Consider the following 24783-nt stretch of genomic DNA (forward strand, 5'->3'; position numbering starts at 1 on the left):
TTTAATTTTTTGCCATAAAAAAAAAATTTAAAAAGCCTAAAATCCATGCATAGTATTCATTGAAAGGCCAGTGTTGGACTGATGGGAGGGCCAGGCATTGAGCAAGGTGGCACAGACTCAAGGCACCAAGTGGAAAGGCTGTTGCTACTTCATCAGGGATGTTGGAAACTACTATTATGGGCAAGGCCACCAATGAAACCTCACCAAATCCACATGACTCACACAACTTGCTCCTCAACTATGGTCTCTACCAAAAAAAAAATGGAAGTCTATCATTCTCACAAAGCCAATGCTGAGGAGATGACCAAGTACCACAGTGATGACTACATTAAATTGTGGCATTCCATCCACCCAGAAAACATGCTTTAGTACAGCAAGCAGATGCAGAGACTTGAGGTTGGTGAGGACTGTCCAGTCTTTGATGGCTTGTTTGAGTTCTGTCAGTTGTCTATTTGTGGCTTTGTGGCAAGTGCTGTGAAACTTAATAAGCAGCAGACGGACACCACTGTGAACTGGGTTGGGGGTCTGCATCATGCAAAGAAGTCTGAAGCGTCTGGCTTCTGTTACGCCAATGACATCATCTTGGCCAGCCTGGAGCTGCTAAAGTATCACAGGGCGTGCTGTTATCGACATTGACATTCACCATGGTGACGGCATGGAAGAGACCGACACGACACCATGGGCACATGACTGTGTCCTTTCATTAATACAGAGAGTACTTCCCAAGAACCGGGAACCTACAGGATATTGGGGCTGGCAAAGGCATGTACTATACTTGCTCAGAGATGGGATCAAAGATGAGTCTTATGAAGCCATTTTCAAGCCATTCATGTCTAACATGATAGAGATGTTTCAGCTTAGTGCAGTGGGTCTCTTTGTAACAAAACAGCACATTTCTACATTAAAAAAAAAAAAGAAAGAAAGAAAGAAGGAAAGTAGGAAGGAAAAAGAAAGCCCAGTGTTAAACTAACAAGAACCATTCATTTGAAAGGCATCTGGAGATTTCCTCACTTAGAGACTTTCTTTGGATTGAAAATTATCATAGGAACTGGGAAGCTACCAAGGGTGGTCAGAAGATATTGCCAACACAGCTCCAAGGCAGCTTCTCTCCAGTGGAGGCCCTTTAATAAAGAAAGGACCCAGTACAGTAGAAGCTGAAACAACCACTGAATTTTTTATTTCCAAGAGCTTTTTCATCATGATTTGTAATATCATATAATTTGAAAAACATGATAGGTATAAAACTACCCCCCATTATAAAGTATTGAAGTGACAGCTCAGCAGTGCCCTCAGTGACTGCAGGACATTCCCCACCTAATCCCACACAGATAGAGGTCAGGTCACTAAGAGACCTGGATGCCAGTGGGTACATCATCTTGATCCTACCAGTGGCAAAGAATGTGACAGGTGACCTAAAAGCCACCAGCAAAAGACTAATTCACAAGTTTGTAACCAAGACTAGACAAAAAGCCCATCTAGCACTTTAGAATTAAATTACCCAATTCACGATGGTCATTTTTCAATGAGTTTGAATTCAATGTCATGACAGGCAAGTGGTTGGTATTTAACATTTGTCAAGTACATGATAATCATGTTACTAACTAAGGAGGGGAAATGAGCCTCATGGCAAGGTAGGACAAACGGGGTTGATACACAGGGTGACAAGCATGAAGGAAAGGAGATTGGAATAAGTGTGGTACGTAGGACAGCAGGAAAGCATGTCCTGAGGAACACAGTAGGGAAAGGTGCATAAAATGCAGTGGAAGCCAAGTGGGTGGAAAGAATCTTCCTTTTCACTTCACAGATATCCAAGTCCTTCGTGAAATCTCCAGTCTTCTGCGCTGGTCATGTGACGTACCTGGTTCTTCTCACTTAGGGGCATTACAAGTCTCGTAGCCTGAACAATGTTAATATAATAATTTAGTTCCATTTATGAGTAATACCAGACACCATTTTTTTGATTCATTCTGTTTCTAATAAGATGGAAAACCATAAATACGGTGTTAAAAATTAAAACATACCTGTGAGCCCAGAGATAAAATGCCAAGAATTTTCTTTGAAACAAACAAGCAAGCAAGCAAACAAACAAAAAACCTACAACACAAAATAGCTGATTCTGTTTGAGGATAACTAAGACCTGTTCAGAAAGAACACACTTCCTTAAACACTAATCTTATCACCCAGTCTCATTCACTGACTTTTTAAAAGACAGGTTTTTCAAAATATCTGAAGTAGGGCAGACTTAGGATAAAAGGATATATTATTCCTTTCATAACAAATGTGGGGCACTGATTCTAGTCTGTGCCTGGCCAAGGGCTATAGAGGGCTTCTGTTTGGTTATATGCCTGCACTTTGCCTTTGCCTCTGGAACATATTTCTTTAAAATACAAAAAGTCAAGATAGAAGCATTTAGACTTCTCGCTGGTCCCATGAGAAATGGAGTAGACAGTATATAAGGTAGAGAATGCAAAATATAATGTACCATTATTTTACATAATGAGAATAATATAGAGTTAATGAAACTTGTCACAAAACTATAATTTATCATTGTAATATCTATGTTTCTGGGATAGGTCACTGAATTCTAAAAAAACCAGACTTACTAAGGCAAATAAAACTTTTTGTTTAAAAAAAATCAGATCCCAGGCTAAGAGAAGCACCACACTCTGTCCTCTCACATACATGCATGTGTACATGCCTAAAACCAACTCACTTTAGTATACATATTTTAAAAAATAACAGTGCATAGGAAATAGGTCTGTTTCATCTCATTTTCCTGAGAATGAGTCATAATTTTTGTTTTAATCAAATTAAATAGAAAGAATAAAATTCAAAAATGGATCTCCTTGGAAACAAGGTTTGCCAGAACTAAACAGACAAGCTGAGGCTGGACGTGGAGCTAACAGTAATTTTAGACTTGGAGAGGTCATGAAATATTGACTTATGCTATCATGATGCACTTGAAGAACCTGCGATTGCAATGTTTAATAAATTAGCCGTCATTAGAGAGGTGATTAAATAGAAATTTAAAGAAAAGAGGGAACAGGGTTAAGTGGGGAGGGAAAAGAAAAAAATGAAGAAATAAGGCATAATAAAGGATAGAGAAAAGGCAGGAAATAGGAGCATGAGGAAGGGTCTCAGCAGCCTCTCTGCCCCTCCATTGTAGTATGAGCTAATACTATGTGTTTAATGATCTTACTTTCAATAGATTTCTCCCTATTACCTCATTTTCAATCTCACATAGTAATCCCAAGATATGAACAAAAATATGTTCTCTATTCTAAAGGGTCACAGTGTAATGCTCTTTGCAAGTTTGGTCAGTCCTGACAGACATAACCTGATTCTAGGTACCCTCACCTGTTCTTAAACATTCAATGGTTCCCTAACATGTAGTTGTCACTATGCTGTAGCTGAGGATATCACTAAATAAATTATCGGGTGAATCCACACTTTATCAAAGTGAAGGCATATTCAAAAGTCATATGGAGCAAAGAACACAGACAATGTCAGCATTCAGTGCAGACTGAAATACAAATATTTTGAATGCTGCGACACTGTTGAGAATTGAGAGAATTGAAACCACACACACACACACACACACACACCACACACACACACAATTCCTGGACACACAAGCCAAGTGCTTGTTGAAAATGTGCGCTCAGGTTGTGTCTTAAAGTGTCAGAATCCCTCCAAGTGGAGAAGTAGGACACTCCTGGCAGTAGACAAGGATACAGAAATGCAGGAAAGAATGTGGTGGTTTGAATCAGAATGACTCTGAGAGGCTCATGTATGTAAGTGCTTGGTCTTGGTCAGCAGGAAGTAGTACTGTTTGAAAGGTTTAAGATGTCTGGCCTTGATGGAGTAGGTGTGGTCCTATTGGAAAAAATGTATCACTGGGGTAGGGATTGGGGTTTCAAATAGTCTTAGAGTTCCATGGCTGTGAAGAGACACCATGACCAGCCAGACTTGATAATGTGTAAAAGTCACACAGGGAGTACTGGGTTGGAAGGCATGAAGGAGTCAATGGAGAGCAGCTGAAAGGCCAAGAAAGGCCACTGGTGAAAGCATAGTCTCTGTGTTGGTTGAAGGTCCAGGACTGATGGGGTTATGCAACAAAGGTGAGGCTTAGTACCATGAGGAGAGCCTGGGAGAGGCTACTGGTGAAAGTGCAGCCCAGTTACAGCAGAAGAAGACCCCACCATTTTGGAGATGTTCTTGGTGGGATGACCCCCAAGAACAGCAGCAGCAGCAGAAGCTGAGTTCCAGCTGTGAAGTGAAGCCTCAATTGCCTTGGAGACCCCTAAAATGTTAGAGATGGCCAGGGCTGTAGGATATACCTATTGAGAAAAGCTGCTGACAGGGAGGGGGACCAGCCCGAGGTCAACAAAGATAAAAGGAGTTGGAGATCTGAAGAGCACTTTGACATCAGACATGGAGATGTAGAGTTTGGCATTTTCCCAGCTAGCTTTTGGTCTTGCTTTGGTTTTAGTGTTTCCTCACCGTGCTCCCTTCACTGCATTTTGGAAGAGTAACGTTTATCCTACACTGTGATGTGTTGGAAGTATGTGATCTGCTTTTTCATTTTTATTATATGGAGGATTACAGTTAAGAGAATTGCATGGAATCTCAGAAGAGACTGAACATTTAAAATTGTTGAGACAGTGATAGATTGTGGGGGCTTTTCAAGCATTTTGTGATGGCTACAAGCCTGTGGGAGGCATGGAGTGGAATGTGGTGGTTTAAATCGGTTTGTCCTCCATACTGTAATGGATGTAAACTGTTTTTTTGCTTGGACCCAAATTGTGGATGTGAAACAGACTTGTGTGAGGGTGTTAAGTGTTCGACTGCTGGAAACAGACTTGTGAGGAGATACGTGGTGTTTGTCCATTAGAAGAGAAACTGCCTCTTGCAGGGGCCATGGTCTTTGCCAACTGATAAACATCCTAGTATGGACTCTGAGAGGACGTATTGTGTGTATGTGTGTGTGTGTGTGTTTGTGTGTGTGTGTGTGTAGGCCTACGTCTACACCTCCGCCTACACCTACGTCTACATCTATGTCTATTACTATGTTTATGAGCCCCCAAACAAGAGACTTGGCTTTTTGGTTTTTGCATTATTTAGCTGTTCATTGCTCTGCTTTGAGATGCTACTAGAGAGAAATGCTCCAGAGAAACACTTTGTGGTTCCAGCTTGCTGCTCCAGGTTCTGACTGCTGCTGTGGTTGTAGTCGCTTTTGCTGAATTAAAGCTTTGCTGTTTAATGGAGCTTCTGGAATCCTGACAACAAAGAGTGGAATTGCTCCAAGGAATTCAGTCTATTAAAGGTTACTTCCCCTGTTCCTATTAACCTTTTTCTCTCACTATCTAGGGTAAGTGGGTTGGAAGGGAGGTATAGGACATTAAAGAACCCCCCAAAAAATGGATTTATAAAAGCCTACACCATAGACTCGTGTTTGAATGCTTCACCTATAGGGAATGGCACTGTTAGGAGGTGGGCCTTAATGCAGGAGGTATGGCCCTGTTAGAAGTTTGTCACTGTGAACTTGGAGCTTTGAGGTCTTTTTTTTTTTTTTTTTTTTTTTTAAAGGACTATTAAATGACACTTTATTCAGTCATTTTCTTTACAACTGAAACTCTGGGAATTCAAAGTAACATGGTTGCTGTGAGCTTCTTATACACACCAGAAAGGTTTCCACCGTGTGCTCCGCATTGTTCTGCTGTGCTTTGTCTGAATGCACCTTTGTGAGCTGGTTGCCATGCAGTTTCACACGGAACCTCATACACCACAATTTCACTGGGGAAAACCAAGTCCTCAAGGATGGCGTCATGCACTGCTGTCAGGGTGCAGCTCTGGGGCGCTTCTGCTTATTTTCGTGCGTCCTTTCCTGGTTGGGCAGAATCCTCCTCTGAGCAATGAAAACCACGTGTTCCCACTGAACTTTTTCTCCAATTCATGAACTAGGCAGACTTGAATTTTCTGCAAAGATTTCAGCTGAGGAACTGGTACAAAAATTATGATAGTTTCCTGACCACCACCAACTTCAATTTCCTTGGCCGCAGTGATGTTGAGTTCCGGGAGCTGCGCCTTGAGATCTGAGCTCATCTCCAGCTCGAGCATCACCTGACAGATGCTAGCCAGACTCGAATTCGTCTGGGTTCTCACTGTTGGCCTTCACAATCCTGGCACTCGAGCTGAACACAGCTTCATCTTTACGAAACACCAGCTTAGAAAGAGCAAGCTTTGAGGTCTTAAACACTCAAGCTACACCCAGTCTGAAACACATTCAGTGTCCTGGCTGCCTGCAGAACTGTAGAACTCTCAGCTCCGCCAGCGCCATGTCTGCCTGCATGCTGCTGTGCTCCCTGCCATGATGATAATAGATTACAACTCTGAAACTGTAGGACAGCCTCAGTTAAACGTTTTTGCCTTTATAAGACTTGCCTTGGTCATGGTGTTTCTTCACAGCAATGGAAACGCTAAGACACAAGCACTCAAGCCAGGTACGGTGGCTTGTACTCTTCCTGCTACCCGAGGATTCAAATATACAACTCTCAGCTTCTTCTTTTATACCGTGTCTGTCTACCTGCCACCATGCTTGTAACAGACATAACCTCTAAAGCTGTGAGACAGCCCCCAATTAAACGCTTTCATTTATAAGAGTTGCCATAGTCCTTGTGTCTCTTCACAGCAACAAAGTACTGACTAATGAAAAATAGTACCAGGAGTGGGGTTGTGGTATTGCTATGGCAGGCCTCATCATGCTGATTGTTGGTCAACTGTGGACTTTAACTAGGAATGCAGTTAAATGCATTAAGTGAGGCTTATGCAGTCATCCTACAGAAACATGAAAGACAGTGTTGAGGGTGGTTTGAATCATTGGAGGCCAGATCAAGTACTTTCAGAGTCAAAGAATATTAGTAAGTGGCCTAATGACCAGTCCTGTGATAATTTGGTAAAGAATGTGACTCTCTCCTCCCCTTGTCCAAAAAAAAAACAAAAACAAAAACAAAAAAAAAAAAAAACCTACCTGAGGCTAAATTGAAGAGCTTTGGTTTAACAGCATGGGCAGAGGAGATTTCCAGACAACCCAGTATTGTGTTACTTGTTTATTAATGGCCAGGCTTATGCAAAAGATCAATCACGAAAAGGAGTAAGCTAAACAATGAGACACACAAGAAGGACAGTTTGAGGAGAAAAGGACTAGTAGGAAGTGTAATGGGGTTAAGTCCAAGGCTCAAGATGATAAGCAGATTTTTAAAAATGCTGGTGCAAAATGAAATAAAGAGAGCGGTGACCTCAGGCAAGACCCCCAAGCAGCTAAGCTCCAAGTTGTGAAAAGGAATTAAAAAGTGAAAAAAGAATTAAAGAAAAGCTTAGGGCTAGCTGTGGTGGTGCATACCTTTAACCCCAGCACCTGGGAGGCAGAGGTAGGTGAACCTCTTGAGTTTGAGGCCAGCCTCCTCGTAGTATACAAAGCAAGTTCCAGGACATCCAAACTTACACAGTGAGGGAAGCCATCAAAGACAGAAAGCTCAGGCAGATGTTATTGAGTGAAGAGGGCATATTACAGCCCCAGTGAGCAGCAGAGCATGGCAGATAGCCCTATGTCATTCTGGCCTTAGAATCAAGGATACAATAAAGGTGGTATGAATCTCCCTCTGTGGCTAAGGAAGCCATTGATGCCAGGTGTGTGTCAAGGGCATCCTGCATGGAAGCCCAGACTACCTTCATATGAAGCTGTGAACATGAAGCCTAGATTGACTTGGAGACCCCAAGCATTGGAGATGTCATAATCATGGCACAGTTACTGAGGAAAGCTGCAATCTGGGACTAGAACCAGACAATGTGAGAGAAGTATGTTGCAGTTAGCAAAGCTGAAAGGAGCTGGGCATCTGAGGAGCCCTTTGACATCAGACAAGAAAATGCAGAATTTGAGGTTTTTCCATCTTGTTTTTGGTCCAGCTTTGGTCCAGTATTTCCTCACTATGCTCCCATTCCTCCTTTTGGAATAGTAAGGTTTAGCTAACGTATATGTTATGTCATTGTGTATTGGAAGTATGTGATCTGCTTTTTGAATTTGATTTCATAAGAGGTTACAGCTAAGAGATTGTCTTGACTCTCAGAAGAGACTTTGAACTTTGGACTATTAAACAGTATTGAGACTATCACAGACTATGGGGACTTTTGAAGTTGGAATGGTTGCATTTTTTGCATTATAATATGTCTAAAAGCCTACAAAGGTCAGGGAGTGGAATGTGATTGCTTGAATAAGAACGGCCCACATAAACTCATGTATTTGAATGCTTTTTTTTATTTGAATGCTTAATCAGCAGGGAGTGGTACTGTTTAAAAGGATTAAGAAGTGTGGCCTTCAGGGGTCCTGCTCAAACTAAGGTAGCAGCCAAGGAAAATACAGGCAGTAAACTTTAAACCCCTACCCAGACCTAGCCAATGGTCAGAACATTCTCCACAGTTGAGTGGAGAGTAGGATATGACTTTCTCATGTACTCTGGTGCCTCACATTTGATCATGACCCCTGGAGGGGGAGACCTGGTGGCACTCAGAGGAAGGATAACAGGTTACCAAGAAGAGACTTGATACCCTATGAGCATATACAGGGGAAGGTAATCCCCCTCAGGAACAGTCATAGGGGAGGGGAATAAGGGAAAAATGGGAGGGAGGGAATAATGGGAGGATACAAGGGATGGGATAAACATTGAAATGTAACAAGAATAAATTTTAAAAAGTAAAATAAAAAGCTGAGTGAAAACTTAAAAAAAAAAGTGTGGCCTTGTTGGAGTGGGTGTGTCAGTAGGAGTTGGTTTTGGGGTTTCAAATGCTCAAGCCAGTCACAGTGGCTTTTTCTCATCCTGCTGCCTGAGGACCTAGATGTAGAATTCTCAGCTGATCTTCTACACCATGTTCCTGCTACACTGGTAACAGACTAGCCCTCTGAAACTATACGCAAGCCCCAATTAAATGTTTCCCCCTTATAAGTGTTGCCATGGCCATGGTGTCTCTTCACAGATAGAGAACGCTGACTAATACAGTTTAAATAAATTGTTTGTGGAGAGACTCATGGGAACTAATGTGCTTTCAGAGAATACTGCCTCTTCCCAGATCCACCACCAGAGTAGTGAAAGCCTGAAATGAAATTACAAGTCAACAGTCATTCATAGTCGTAACCCTTTACCAGCTTAAATGCCCCCTTGTGATTTGCATGTGAAATTGGAACTGTCTCCCACAAACTGTACATCAAACACTTGGCTCCCAGGCAGTAGCACTTTTGTAGGATGTTGATATGATTATTATGTAATTCAAATGCTGATTTCTGTATTCCCCCTATATCTGGTTGCAATCCTTGTTCTGAGACTCTCTTGTCTCAATGTTGTGTAAACACTGCTCCCCAATTGTCCCCCTTGTATGCCAACATAGCAAGTTACAGCCAGTCACTGAGCAGGGGAAATGATAGGGCTGGACTTCCTGCAAGCCTGGGGCGGAGGAGGTAGAAGAGGAAGTAGGAGAGTGAGCAGGGGTTTCAGGCACTGGCAGAGAGGAGAAGGAGAGATGAAGAAGATTCGGCTGGGGCAAAGAAAAAACTAAAAAGCCAGTAACTTGGGGATTTTGGCAAAGATATAGTAAAGATAACATAGAGGATTAAGAACAGACTTAAACTGCTCAAGATTGTGCTGTACATCTATATAAACAAATATGAAAGGGGCTAAGTTATTTGTGTGATAGCCCGGTTAAGAGAAAAACTAAGAGAAACACAGTTATATGAAAAATAACCTTAACAAATGGTGCCCAACATGGGGTGCCACCTGTAGGCTTTGATCTTTTAAAAACTGTCTTCATTTGATGTTCTTTAATGACTGTACTTCCCTTCCAACCCACTACCCTAGATAGGAGAGAAAAAGAATAATGGCGACATGAGTTATAGACCTTTTTTAGACTCCCTTCCTCTCTCCACTTTTCATCACCCAGTTTCCAGCAGACCCATTAAACAACGAACCAGAAATTCAGCAAAAGTGACGACAACTGCAGCATCCAGAAGCCAGAGCAGCAGCCAGAACCCAGAACCTTGAAGTGTTCTCTGGAGCGTCTCTCTCTAGGAGTGTTTCTCTCTAGGAACATCTAGATGCAAAGCAATGACCAACCAAGTAACATGAAGTGATGCAAAAAGAAAAACAAACAAACAAACAAACAAACAAAACAAAAAAACAAGTCTCTGGCTTTGGGCTCATATAGATCTCCTCTCAGAGCCATTACCAGGATGTTTACCACCTGACAAAGACCATGCTCCTACAGGAGGCAGTTCCTCTTCTAGTGGACAAACACCATGTGTCCCCTCACAATTCTGGTTCCAGTAGACAAACATCACATACCCTCACACAAGTCTTTTTCACACCCCAAACTTGGGATTAAAATAAAAACATGTTTATGTCTACTGCAGTAGGAGATGGTAGTAGCTTGAAGAGGCGAAACCTACCTAAAAGAAGGAGTTCACTGGTAGAGAACTTTTGAAGGCCACAACAGGTCTCGGTCCCCTTCTACTGGGTCTCCAGGTCTCGGTCTCCTTCTACTCCGTCTCCAGTCTGTCTTTGGGCAAGTGCCATGATCTCTGCATCACCATGAGCCCAGAAGAAATATAAATGAGAACTACAAACTAAAGAAAGCCTTCCCACTTAAGTTATGTATTACATGTATGTTGTGACAGTGATTACAACCTGACCAAGTACATTACTGTCCCCTCTCTTGATACACAAATCTAACACAGCTAATTCTCCCTTGGCCTTACAAAATAATCCTGTGTTATAGGTTTGAGTTTAGGTTGCACTTCAGATGAGATCACTGGCTTGCATGTAAGTCCTTGAGGATAAAAATCAAATGTAGAATCCACCTTTTTGGGGTAGAATATTCCGGTCAGTGTGGGAAGGCTGCAGAGACAACAGAACAGTGGAACTGTATTCCACATAGAGCTGATTCTCGGCAGGAGACGGAGGAGTGGGATGATGAATTGATTTGCCTCACTATTTACATTTTTTTCTTTACACTAAGTTTCTCCCTCTAGATCTCCATGTAGATTATTCCTGTTGTTAAATCAGTTACATTTTTTTAGATACAAGATTGGTTTGATTCATTTATTTACCCATGCAACAAATATTTGTTTTGTGTTTTGGAAAGGCCAAGCATTGGCCCAAGGGGCCAAGCATTCCCATGGGAGGAATGCAAGAAGTGATGAAATTTTCACATTGTAATTATAATAATAAATATCAAGTTAGAATAAATGAATTATAATCAGTGGAAATGAAGGAGGCGGATGAGAAGAGGAGTGAATAAGAAAGGAATTAATTTTTAAACAAGTGTTTTATGTTAGACTTCACAGGAGACAGAATATGAAAGGTGTAACATACAGAGAAGGGCAGCTATGCTGTTAGCTGTGAGAGTGGTAGGACCTTCTGATGTCTCAGTGTTGGTCCTGGACAATAACAGAAGCACCATGCACTTACTCACAAGAAATTGAGTTCTACAAATAGACAGTAAGCTTCAAACAAAGCCTAAATCCCCAAAAGATAATTAAGTGGTCCCACAACTTCCCTTCAGCCTCATCTGAGCCTGGACTGAGGATAAGGCTAACATGCTCCTGGGCTCCTGGGCTCCTGGACCATGGAAATTAGATAACAAGAGATAATGTGGCAAAGTGTTCACTGTGGCCTGTTGCAGTCAGCTAACCAGTAACAAAAAGGCCCACACATGGTGTTTTCTTCTTTGTTCACAAAAACTGAATTAACTTTAAAAGAAATAGCAAACTTGCAAAGGCGCGTGGAGGGGGGCAGCGGGGGGAATGGGGGTGGAACAAGGCATGCCATGCCCAGGTCTTTGCAGTTCCAAGAGAGAGAGAACTGAGGGCGTCACTGTAGTGTGCCAAGTGACCTTAAGCCCAGTTTATTTGTGGGGAAGGTCATGTCCTATAGCTCTTCATTTCTTTCTTTCTCATTCAAATGTGTTCACCTTTAAGTGTTCATGGTCTCAGTACGATCACACTACAACATTGACACTCACTTTCTGTGAAGCTTCTAAACGTCACCATCCAAAAAGAAGTCTCAATGAAAAGTAGGGAAAAGTTAGACCCAATTGTTATGAGAGATGCAGCCTTAGTGAACCTTGCCGTCCTCGCTGAAGGGGTGTCCCAGGGTTAATGGATACCCTCAGAAGGGCATTCCAAATACAGTAAGGCCAAGCAAACAACCTACTTTAAATCCCAGCATAGGATGTGAGTGCAGGTGAAAAATAAGAGCAGCGAGAAGTAAAATGAAACAAAGAACCTACTACCAAAAAATTAAAGCAATGTAAGCTACTTGATAGGAGAAATGATAGGTGAATGAATTAGCATCAGCAATACAAAGAAAGCACACACTGAGATTTTAAACATATTAAAATAAGAGCAGGACCTTACATGAAGAAATATAGGCAACCAAGTAAAGCTGAGAAGAGGAGAGGTCTTCCAGGAAAGAGCATGCACATTGTTCATCTAGTGCCAAACAGTCAGTCCTGAAAGTATACATACAATATACAGACTAAAAGATTGTATTTAGGAATATGTATTTGAATATATAAATGTATATGTGCATGAAATAACAGTTTGTGAAAGAAGAGGACATGAATTTGAACAAGAGTGGGAACAGGTATAAGAGAAGATTTAGGGAGAAGGAAAGGAAGAGAGAAATGCTGATTAAATTATAATATCAAAAATTTAAAAAAAATTAAAGAACATGGTGAGTTTTATGATCAACTCATATGAGCTGACTGATACACTATTCTAGATATTCAAGAGAGAGATGATTGCAGATGCATAGAAAAACGTTCCACAGATAGAAACAAATAACTTCCCGACTAGTGTATGATATCATATACTCAACTTGATTCCATTATTTTTAAAAAAAACTAACTCATAGCTAATTAAAAGTCTATAGTATTAGAAAGTGGAAAGTATACATATAAGGATGACACACAATAGCAACTGAGGTTTACTTGATGTCTTTAAGGTTGGAAAGCTGGAAATGTGTTCAGGATTAATACAATTGAAAATCATTCAATATTACTCATCTTGAAAATAAAGTAAAAATGGGAACTATATATGAAATACTCCTGAAAGATACATAAATTCTATTTCCTAATATTCACTAGTGAGTGTATTTCTGTGCGTATGCATATGTGTGTTGTGCAGCAACTTTTCCATGTCTAGGTTTGTATAAAGCAAATGCCCTGGTACCTGTGCCTTTGAGAAATACACAAACAAAACAAGTGACTGGAACTGACATCCTGAAACAGACGCTGACTAATGACACCCATCAGAGCAATGTGGTGAAGACAAGGACATGACCTCCTACATGGTGGAGCAGTTTGCGTCTACGCTGTCCTGGAGCTTCTCTTTGGTGATGGCCTTTCTCACGGGCTCCGGCAGGATGACGTAAAGACCTTACAGCACGACACAATCATTCACATGCCCTATGTGTCAGGAGCTAATGTGGGAAATCCCAAGCAAGACCAAACCTTCAAGATGATGGCACCACAGCAAAATATCTTCATGACACTGGGGTCTGCAAACATCTTTAAGGGATTTAGAAATCACTATGAAATAAAAGATGGATGTATTGGGCTTTGTTAAAAATTGATGCCATCTGTTCATCAAGAAAGTAAGTGACGATGTTTCTGAGTATATAATATGTATATATTAACATATATATAGTTGTAACGTTTATATATAAATGTGATGTGAGAAAAATGGAACCTTTTTACCCTATTGGTGTGAACAGAATTTGATACAAACATGAACAGCTAGATGAATATTCTTCAAAAAATAAAAATTAGACTTTGTATGTGATCCAAATTTTGTACTTCAGGGAATATTTTGAAAATTTGAATTCAAGGTCTCAGATAAATACCTGTATCATTATGTTTACAGAAGAATTATTATCATAGACAAAGTATGGGAACAATCTAAGAAGATATTAACAGATGTATGGTTTAAAAATGCAATCTGTGTATATGAGGGAATATTATTTAACCTTAAAAAGGAGAGAAGTCTTTCCATTTGCAGCACTGGTGAATTTAGAGTTTATTATGTTAAGTAGGATAATCACAGAAGTACAAATGCTGACTGACCCATTTATAAGGGAACTAAAATAGTCAAATTCATAAAAGCAAAGTATAAAGTCAGTTTCCAGGCCCGGGGCAAAGTATAAGTATGCCGTGTCAGCACTGGAGAACGAGATGGAAAAGACAAGGTCTGAGTTACTCAGGAAAGTGAGCAGGCCACATGAGAGAGGCTCTAAGTGGCTGCCCCCAAAGGAAAGGCTTCTCCGAAGGAAAATGTATTATCCCCCATCTCCTTAGAATGTCTCTATTCAGGTCAGAACTACCTCCATACGCTGAGCTCCTGGCACAGACCTAGCTGGATTACTCTTAAAGAAGATAAACATGTCATGTATCAACCAAGGGTTAGAGATAATTCATTGCTTTAACAAAGAAGCCTAAGCAGAGGCAGTTTTGATATTTTCTTTGCTAGTATTATCAGGGAAAAAGGAGATATGGTCCAAAGCCACACCATGAGGAAGGGATCCATCTTCAGTGGCCTTCACAATTACAAATTCCTATTTCACTTCTTAGCATTGACCCCTCACGAGCTGAAACCGTAAAATAATTTAGGCTATGGGCAGGAACTGGGGAATAGATACAGTTTGTTTCCATGATGAAAATCCAGAGATTCAGTTGCAAAGCTATACACCAGAAGGGATTAGTGACAGACTGGAGTTTCCCCGCAGGCATTCCTTCTGAGCAGGATGCTCCTTTAGAGGAGAGAGAACAGCAGAGCAGGCATCCCTCTGGCATTCCTTGCCCCTGGCCAAGACAGAACCCAGGACACCTCTGCTTCTGGCCAAGGAAATAAGGAATGGTCAGCTTTCAGGATCCCTGAAACCACTTCCCTGGTTTCTGTCTCTTGTTTTTATCAGTGTTGTAATACTCCAGTGGGTTTGGTCAGCCTCCCCTTAAGCCAGGGAGCTTCTCTCTTGACCTGTCTTCGTTTCTTGCCTGAAGTTTCTTTGGCAGATTTACAGATTTTCTGTAGTTCCCAGATGGAAATCCTCCAAAATTTTAGTAACAACACCAAGGCTGGCCAAACCAGCACCAAAGGCAACTGAGCCCCCTTTGGAAACCTGGTGCTTTAGCTAGTGGGTGAGTGACCAGGGGAAGCACTTCCCTACACAGACCTTTGGAATCAGAGTGTCCTTGTGACTCTATTATGAGAATTATGTTTTTCTCATGACATCTCCAACGTATTTAGGTTCCCACTATAACCTAGACATCACCCACATAGCCTCATACATCACCCTCTAAGTGGCTCCCTAAAAAGAATACGACCTTGCTTTGAATTTTGTTAATGTCTTTTTAAAATCTACAGATGAGTCAAGGTATAATAAATTCAATTCATGAAATTGAATTTTATGCATATATTCAAGTTGAAAATTCAAGCCACATAAACACTGCAAAATTCTCATGTTATGCTGAACATCAGAAAAGATACCTTTGGCTGAAATAAACTAATTATAAATTAGGAGAGTAAAATTTTGGCATTAAGTTTCCTTAAAAATTAATCTATTTTTTCGCTTTTAGAATAAAATTTCTCCTTAGAAATTCAGTACCAATGATTTACTTTGTTCCATTAGCCATTATAATATGATAGTGCAATTTGAAACTATTTTACTATTGTTATTTGAACTGATTGCCTTGTCTTTATGGTATGGTATGCTAAGCAACATGATTTAAATAGTTAGATTTATATATGTCTTAAAGGACGGTTGTGTTTGGTTTTTGAATAAGGATAGCATAGCCTCAAATTAATAACTATTAGCCCTATTTCAGGCTACTCTATGGAAAACACTACTGGGCAGTTTTTAGCTCTAAAAGGATACTCCAGCACCACATATGGATAACTGGGCTTTAATTCAGGAGCCTAGAGCCAGATGGAGCTGAGCAGCCACTGGGCACCATCTCTGTGGAGCACTGCCCAGCTGCGATTTACATTTAAGCTCGAATCCCACAGGGAGGAAGGTGTTTAAGAAGGATAAGTTTTGTTTTCTCTGTTCTCCACGTTTAGGCACAGAGGTGAGTTATTTTGTCTCTTGCTTTCTCTCTTTGGCCCCACTTGCCTCCTGATAGAGTTCATTTCCCTTAATATTAGAGCACAATTTCTCTGCAGGAGCTATCTGCAATTATCTTTCTGATCTACCTGGGACTGGTATGAAAAGAGAAAGGCCACAAGTCCTTAATAGCTTAGCTAAGTATTCTGTGGCTTTCGCTAAAAAAATTCATCCCTGTATCTATTTCTTTACCACAATAACAGGAATAAACAAGAGCAAATCAGATTTTAAAAGATCCCAAATATAACATTTTTTGGTTATAATCTTATTGAAATACAAAATATTTTTGGAACTATCATTCTGTACTGGACCTTTTCTCAAGACTTAGTCACTTCCCTTTACATCATTACTCCGATCTAGCAACTTCTTCATTCTTATTTGGCCTGTGGTATCTTTCTTTCTTTATTCTTTGTGTGTGTGTGTGTGTGTGTGTGTGTGTGTGTGTGTGTGTGTGTGTGTGTGTCTGTCTGTCTGTCTGTCTGTCTGTCTGTCCCTGTGTCTTTGGGTGTTGAATGTGACCCATGTGCCACAGAGTGGGTGGAGAGGGTAGATATCTGTCTCTACCTTCTAGCCTGTTTGAGACAGGGTCTTTCTGTTACTCGCCTCGGCATACACCTAGCTAGCTGGCCTAACAGCCAGGAAGCATTCTCCTGCCTTCACCTCCTTTCTTGCTATAGAATTCCTGGGATTACACAGGTGCATGCCACCAAGCTGGACTTTTACACAGGGTGTGGGCATTTATACCCAGGGCCTCGTGTTTGCACAGCAAGAACGCTACTCAGCCATCTTCCCAGCCCTCTAGTCTAATTTCTACCCTACTTATTCTCACTGCAGCATCTGCTGTCACTATTCACGCCCACTGTTTTGGGGGTGCCCCTTGCCCACAGCATATGAGGTGCATGCTTATCGCCCTCATTCCTATGACCTTTCTCTCTCTTGGGCTTCCTCCTCTCAACATTCTCCATGCATTCTTCCTTTTTTATTTTAATGTATAAATATGGGCTTTCTCTCTCATCTTCCCTCCAATTTTTACTTACTTCTTAAAGGAACTCAAATTACCAGGGACTACATAGGACAACATCTCTGCATATGTGACTTCTTTTTGTATAATTCTCCAAAATGCTTAGATATACTCCACGGTGCCTCCCATGCTTCTTTGGCTGTGAAGTGAGTTCCTTGGCCAGAGAGAATACTGTGTAGGATAGCAAAAAGGCCTGTCTTCAAGTTCCTGCCTCAAATTCCTGCCTTCAAGTTCCTGCCTTAAATTCCTGCCTTCAAGTTCCTGCCTTAAATTCCTGTCTTCAAGTTCCTGCCTTAAATTCCTGCCTTGAATTCCCTCAATGATGAGCTGTGGCATGAAATGCAACTCAAATAAGTGATTTTTCCTCAAAGTTGTTTCTCATCAGAACAATTACCAAAGTAACAGACATGAAACTAGTGCAGCTCCACTGGCTCCATCACTTTCTTTTGTGTCTATTATTATTCCTCCTCTGGTGTTAGCTGTTTTCCTTGTTTCTGGAGAGTTCTCAGAGGTCTTTCCTACAAGCCTTATTATTCTGAGTTATGTCCATAAAATTATCATGCCTAATTTTAAAATATTAAACATTACTGTTATATTTCTCTTCTCAACTAACACGACCTAAGAGTGCACAATTTCTCTGAATTACATGGAATTGCTATCTAAAGTGATCTTAATTTATTCCTGAAATTACAAATAAATATTATTTTATAAAACTCATGTTTGTATGTTTTCTTAGATATTTACCAATTCATTTGTTTGCCACATCTTATTGGGTAGATATTTTCATTATCATTTTTTCTAAAATGCCCATATCATTTGTAAATTTCATATGGCTGTGCTGATTTTAAACATGTACTGACATCCTACTATGGGTAGTCACTCATTTCAATATAAGCATTCTGAAAATTTTCTGCACACAAACACGTTGGAGAAGTACTTCTAGTATTGAATGTTTTTACTATCCAACGTATTTAAATCTAGAAAAAGATTTTTATGTATACATTAATTCTTCATCAGATATATTAAGTTTTAGTGATTTAAAAGAAAATACTTTGAGGCCAAAACGAAGTGAGGGAGGATTACATTCTGAAACCAAGAGTTTTTAAAAAATGATACCATCCATAACTTAAACTGTTTTTATTCTAGTTTTCGTTGTATAGTGGTATGTTAATGTAATGTGACTTCTAAGATCAGTGCAACAAGCTAATTTTGTCTTGCATTTAAGTATTATTTCTCTGAATCTCAGTACTTACGGATTACTTTTACCTTTCATTATTAATGTAACTATTCAGTAGATTTTATACGTCGTCATACACATGCACACAGAGATGCACACATGTGTGTGAATTCAAGAACATGTGAAGCAGTGGAGCACAGATCTAATTGGAGTGATGCTGGTGATAGATCTTGTGCACAAAAACCACCCATGAAAAGTGATGATAGAAAACAGACTTGATACCCTGTGAGCATATACAGGGGGAGGAGGTCCCGCTCAGTCACAGTCATAGGGGAGGGGAGTAAGGGGAAAATGGGAGGGAGGGAGGAATGGGAGGATACAAGGGAGGGGATAACCATTGAGATGTAATATGAATAAATTAATAAAATATATTTTTAAAAAAAAAAAAAAAACAGGTTCAGGGTCACCTCCTCTGCTGCCTTACTCTCTGAAGGACTCTAACATCTCATCCAATTTCAGAGCTCTAAGCCCCTCTGACGCAGCCTGTTAGGGTCATCAGGGGTTTCTTTCACACTTAGCACTGTCTGTCACTCTACTCTAAGACGACACAAGTAAAGGCAGAAGCAAACTACTCCAGTTAACAGGAAGCCCAAGTCTTCTGGTCATTGTTTCATTGGACAGTGTTTGAAATTAAAAAGCCATGGGACAAAATAGAACAAGATGAACAAAAATATAAAACTCTGTGTTACATGAGCAAAGGCTGAATCAAAAAGGGTCAAGTGACAATCACTGACAATTTTTATAATGACACGATTGAAGAATGACTTCTCTAAAGACATTTTCTGCCAGGTGATTAGTTTATTTTGTGTTTCTAGAGTAAAAATCATCTCTCTATTTGAATTGGCACAAGGAGGTTTGATTTAGCACAGTACTCGGTTGGATTGCTTACCTTATCTCTGTTCTGACCTAATGTCAACCTGACTACATGTCACTGTGACATGAATGAAGAAAAGCATCAACACATTGCATTCCACACACATCAAATCTAGTGACATACCCATCAGCTGATGTATGTATTGCTATAGTTCCAAGGTGTTACATCAGGCCTAGGCAGAAAAAAATGATAGATGGGTATCAACCAAAAGATAAATCTCAGTGACATGTAAAATTCTCCAGCAGAAAACAAACAACAACAACCTGTTGTATGTTTCTCTTTAAAGCATTTCCTCAGAATGAGTAATGGCCCAGAATTGCTTATTGAAAATACAGCATTCCTATATGATCATTGCTATTTTAATTTTAATTTTTAACTATGTGCATGGGGTAGGGAGTTATCATCATATGGCTGCAGGACCCCACAAAGCCAAATGAGGCCACTGGATCCTCTAAAGATGGGGGGCGGGGGACAGGTGGTTGAGCTTGACCTGGCTGCTGGGAATGGAGCTGTCATTTGTAAGATCAGTGAGTGCTCCCAAGTGCTGAGCCAGCTCTCTAGCAATGATAATTGTTATCTTAATCTTAAGAATATTAATTTCATACCAACAAAAAGGTAAGAGCTCATGTTAGAACTGTGTGATAATGGATATCAAGTTCCATTGTATGAATTTAAAAATATCTCTTGCCTAAGAACATTCCTTTATAGAGCAGAACATCTGAGCACCACTAGACCTTAGGAATGATTTCTCGAAACTTCATGTTCTAGGAGAGGGAAGCCAGTCTGTAAGCACTAATAATGTTTGCCCAAAGTGACACAGGAACAAAAAGAAAATTACAAGCAGCATTTGACTTTCTATGTCAAAATTGTAGTGCAAACTTACAGGATGGGAAACAAAGGCTTCTTGTGTACACAGAGGGATAGCTATATATGTACACATGTGTAAATAAGTGTGCATGTCCTTACACAAGCACACAGAGGCCGGGCTCAGATGTCTTTCTCAGTTACTCTTTTTACTTTACTTTCTTGCTTGATTCTGAAGCTCAATGTTCTGGCTGGGCTGGATGGTAGACCACCAAGTGCCCACATACCACTGTACTAGGGTCCCAGGCATGCACAACCATGACTTCTACTTAAAGGCTGGGGACTTGAACTTAGGACCTCCTGCCTTTATAGCAAGCATTCCTACTCATCAAGCCATGTTAACAGCCCTAAGACTTGTTCTTTTATTTTTCATAATACAAAGGAAGCATACAATACTAATATACAAATTCTTTAGAATATAACAATGTCTCATTTCACCATAGGCTATATTTTGGCCTTTGACATGAAAACCTGATAAAACATAAAAGTGGTTCATTGTGAAACAGAAATCTGTTGTTTAGTAAAATACTCAGAAACGCAGCCAAGAGAGTAGCCTGGAGAACCTCATAGCCGACGGCAATCAGAAACATTCACTGTGGACAGCGTGGTCATTCTAAAGTACGAACTCCAATCCAGTTGATTACTGTTATAGTTTGGTTTCTGACACGATGATTAGCAATACTCATATTTTAAAAGGTTTTTGCAAAACGTTAAATGAGTAAAATATGTGCTTGTAATTAGCACTACATTGTGTAACAAAATGGACTGGGTTAAACTGTGGTCATGTAATTATTTCTTTAATGTGTAAGCTGTCACTTGAAATCTCAACTATGATTTAAGTTGATGAGTGATTTGGGGAAGTGTGTGTGTGTGTGTGTGTGTGTGTGTGTGTGTAATCTGAAACAAGCATCCAAAATTAACCACAGACATTAAAAATTCTGTAAGTTACCTTTATCTCCATACAGTGTTTATTAAAACACTAAGCCTTAATAAAAAATCCTGGAGTGTGTGCCAGTGTCACCAATTACCAAAAAAGAGAAGGAACATTCAAGCGTTGAATTTCTGAATGATGCAGAAGCTGCATAACTAATATTGGTAAATATAACTCAGTGACAATTGGCACTAGGACAGAGTGGGAATCTGAGGATACAAAGTGAAGTCATTTTTGTTTCAGGACAGTATGCTCAGAATGGAAGGAAAAAAGCCTGTCATTCACCACAGCTGCCTAGTGGACCATTTTGGCGCAGATTTACTATGTCAGCTTGGAAATTTTTTTCTCTAACCCGTTCTCTGTCCCCAAACAACACAGGACAGTACCATCACCCACCGGCCATTTGGTACTGTGGAGAGAGTGTGAGAAGCACTCGCGAGTAGTAAGTGCTGAAATTCAGGAGTAATTAATGAGGCTGCTACCTGCAGAGAACATGCTTGCAGGAAATAACAGCAGTGTGAAAACAGTGTGTCTAAAGTGAAAATTAAAAACCATCTCCATTCCATATCGAGGAGATTTTGCAATTCAAAGTATCCTGTATTCAACTTTACACATTTATGCTCAGTTCACTCTTATTTTTGCTTCTCCCAATCCTGCCAAGGACCAGACGCACATTAAAGCATTAAAATTGGTGAATCACAAATGTCAGCTTCCCTGAGCACTGAGCAGGAGTGCTGCATTTCCCTCACGAGTGATAAAATAACACCCTAACCTCGAAACATCTCTCCTCAAGTCATTTTAGTTCCTACTTTAAGTGGAACATTATTGTAGGGTTTTTTTTTTTTTTTAACTGAGGGCCTATTTATTTAAAGAAAAAACTGCCAACAATGGGGCCAGAGAGATGGCTTGCTGGTTAAGAGCACTAGCCGCTCTTGCAGAGGATTTCAGGTAGGTCCCCTGTTCCCATGTTGGGAAGCTCACAGCCACCTTTATTTCTAGTTCTAGGGGGACCCAGTACCTCTGGCTTCCTTGGCTACCTGCCCTCATGTGCTCTCATACACACCCATACACATAGTTTTTAAATAATAAAAATAAATATTTAAACATATTTTACCAATAATCCCATTTGGGTTTTTAGATTTCATGTATTAAAAAATAAATATTTAGAAAATATTTTTTTACAGTCCATGTTGCTTGGAGAAAATGTCAAAGATGAAGAAATATCAATTTTTGCAGTATTGTGTTTTATGCTGACACATGGCATTAATCTTTTGCTGACGTTAATCAAATTCTAAACAAAATGTTAGAGCAAACAGGCCCTGATTAACCCTAGCACTGTTTGCATCATTCTCTTCGTACTGCTCAACTAAAAAAAAAAAAAAAAAAAAAAAAAAAAAAAAAAAAAAAAAGTTTCAAAATCAATTACAGATAGTAATCACCTTTGAGGTCTTATAAAATTAAAATTAAAGAATTTTACAAGTTATTGCTTTGCTTACAATGAGGGTTAGGGAGCTAAAGTAGAACTCTAGATTTGAAGTTTTCAGTCACCCATTCATATCAGACAAATGTGGTATTTGTGCAAACAAATTTTGTCACTAGGTAGACTTTAGAGACTCAACTCACTTCGTCATGAACAGTTAAGTCAAGAGGGCAGTGCTCCCAGGGCATCCACAGTGCTCTACTGTTTTAGCTTTGTGTCTCAGTTCCATGTGAGGATTATAAAGAATTAAACATTTTGATGTTCAAAACTTGACATATGTATCTTGCTTCAAAACGAGACTATCTTATACTCCACTAGCACTTACCTTAAAAGGCAGAAGAGTAAAAAATGATGCACTCTGGTGCCCAAGATTTGATCACTGCCACTTGGCAGGATGACCTTGCGGGCACACAGAGGAAGGGGATGCAGGCCATCTTGATGAGAATTGATAGGCTGTGGCCAGACAGTGGGGAGGAAGGCCTCCGTGTCAGAGGTCAAGGGGAGGGGAATAGGGAAGAAGAGGGAGAAAGGATGGGAACGGGAAGATAAGAGTGAGGGGATAACAATCAGGATGTAATGTGAATAAATTCATTTTTTTTAAAAGTGAGGCATCAGAGGCAATCTGAAGTCCCAGGAAGCTGAGGGGCAAACATTTACTTCACCTCTACTTAAAGGGTTTTAAAAAATGAAATGTTAGATTCGCCATCTAGGGAAAGCCATTCTGATTTCAGTGTAGAAGAGAGATTTACCCGAGAACAAGTTTGTTGGCAAAAATAGAAGTTAAATGACTGTGAGTGTAGTGAGAAAGGTGCTGTTGGACACATTCCAAATGGTCAGACACATCCACTAACTTGTCTAGCTTGTCTGTGGGTGCCCTGCTGGCTCTGCACATGCTCATAGCTCCTGCCACTCAAAGATGACAAGCTCCATTTGCTTTAGGCAGTTCATCTCTTACATTTAAAAGCAAGATAAGCACAGTTTCAGCTCCCTGTGACCTGACTCCTCAGGATGACTGCCTCGAAAGGAAAAAGCCAGGTGACACACAATTAAAGTATCGCTGGGCTTAGAGAAATCACTTTGTGAATTTGGTTAAATATGGTTTCCTGTTCCACACATGCACCCAGGTTCAAGGGTAGTGATGATATGAAGAAGGAGGTCCCATGCAACAAACAAGAGCACCACAGATGGAAGCCTGCCTACAAGGGCTTCAGGCTTCATAAGGAGCCTCCCACAGGAACAGGGAATGCTTCCTTGGCTGTGTTATCACAAGGATCACAAGACAGCTGCTAAGACTTGGGCAACTAAGGAAGAAGAAAAGAAAAAAACATATTCCAATAGAAAATGTTCAAAACACATAGCAGACACTTAATCCAAGAGGATGAACACAGTGGATAACCCATGAAAAGTTATTCAGCATTGCTAGTCATTGGGAAAATACAAATGAAAGCCGCAACGAGCAGAATTCCATACTTACCAGAATTACTAAAATTAAAATCCACCAGTTTATTAAAAAAGCATCACAATTATAAGTGTGTGTACCTAGTAATGGGATTAAAAATAAATAAAGCCAAGACTCAAGGAAGTGGAATAGCTCACTATTAGTACAGCAACATCAAGAAATAGCTCTAACCTTATTTCAGTAATTGATTTAAAAATAGATATAGTTTCAAATATCTATAGAGTACACAGAATACCTGGAAACATTTGCCACATTTCTTTTTTGGCTAGCAATAGCCAAAAACATGGAAGGCAGAAAACCAGAGGAAATGTTGAACTCAAACATGATGACAAACACATAATTTCCTTATATCAGGATGGTTACTAAAAAACACAAATAGTTAATCTTAGGAAACATTTACTTGAAATCCATATGAATTTTATTTAATGTCAGGGTATCTTTGGGGAGAAAGAAAGAATGTTTTCACTGGAAGTCATGTATTGCCAGCTGAATGATCACACTTCAGATGTGCTTCTTGCCCCATTATAACTGATTCAATTACACAATGGGACCTTTAAATTCTTGAGACTCTAACTATGTTGATCCTTTTCTTAAGTGATTAATTTTAATAATATACAGATACTTCCAAGGTTAAAGCCAGCTACAGTCTTTGAAGAAACTAAAGGTCAGAGTTAATACAATCTACTGTAAACCAATCTTGGTTCCTGTCAAA

General features: G+C 40.0%; 1 protein-coding gene and 1 pseudogene across 2 annotated transcripts in view; both read left to right on the forward strand.

The window, feature by feature from the left end:
* Positions 1-24783, forward strand: part of Fubp1 (far upstream element binding protein 1) — a 909332-nt gene that overhangs the window by 300298 nt on the left and 584251 nt on the right. The window lies entirely within an intron of this gene.
* Positions 113-24783, forward strand: part of LOC127206457 (histone deacetylase 1-like) — a 54281-nt pseudogene continuing 29610 nt past the window's right edge.

The sequence above is a fragment of the Acomys russatus genome, chromosome 23 (genome assembly GCF_903995435.1).
Source record: "Acomys russatus chromosome 23, mAcoRus1.1, whole genome shotgun sequence".
In the NCBI taxonomy this organism is placed as follows: domain Eukaryota; kingdom Metazoa; phylum Chordata; class Mammalia; order Rodentia; family Muridae; genus Acomys; species Acomys russatus.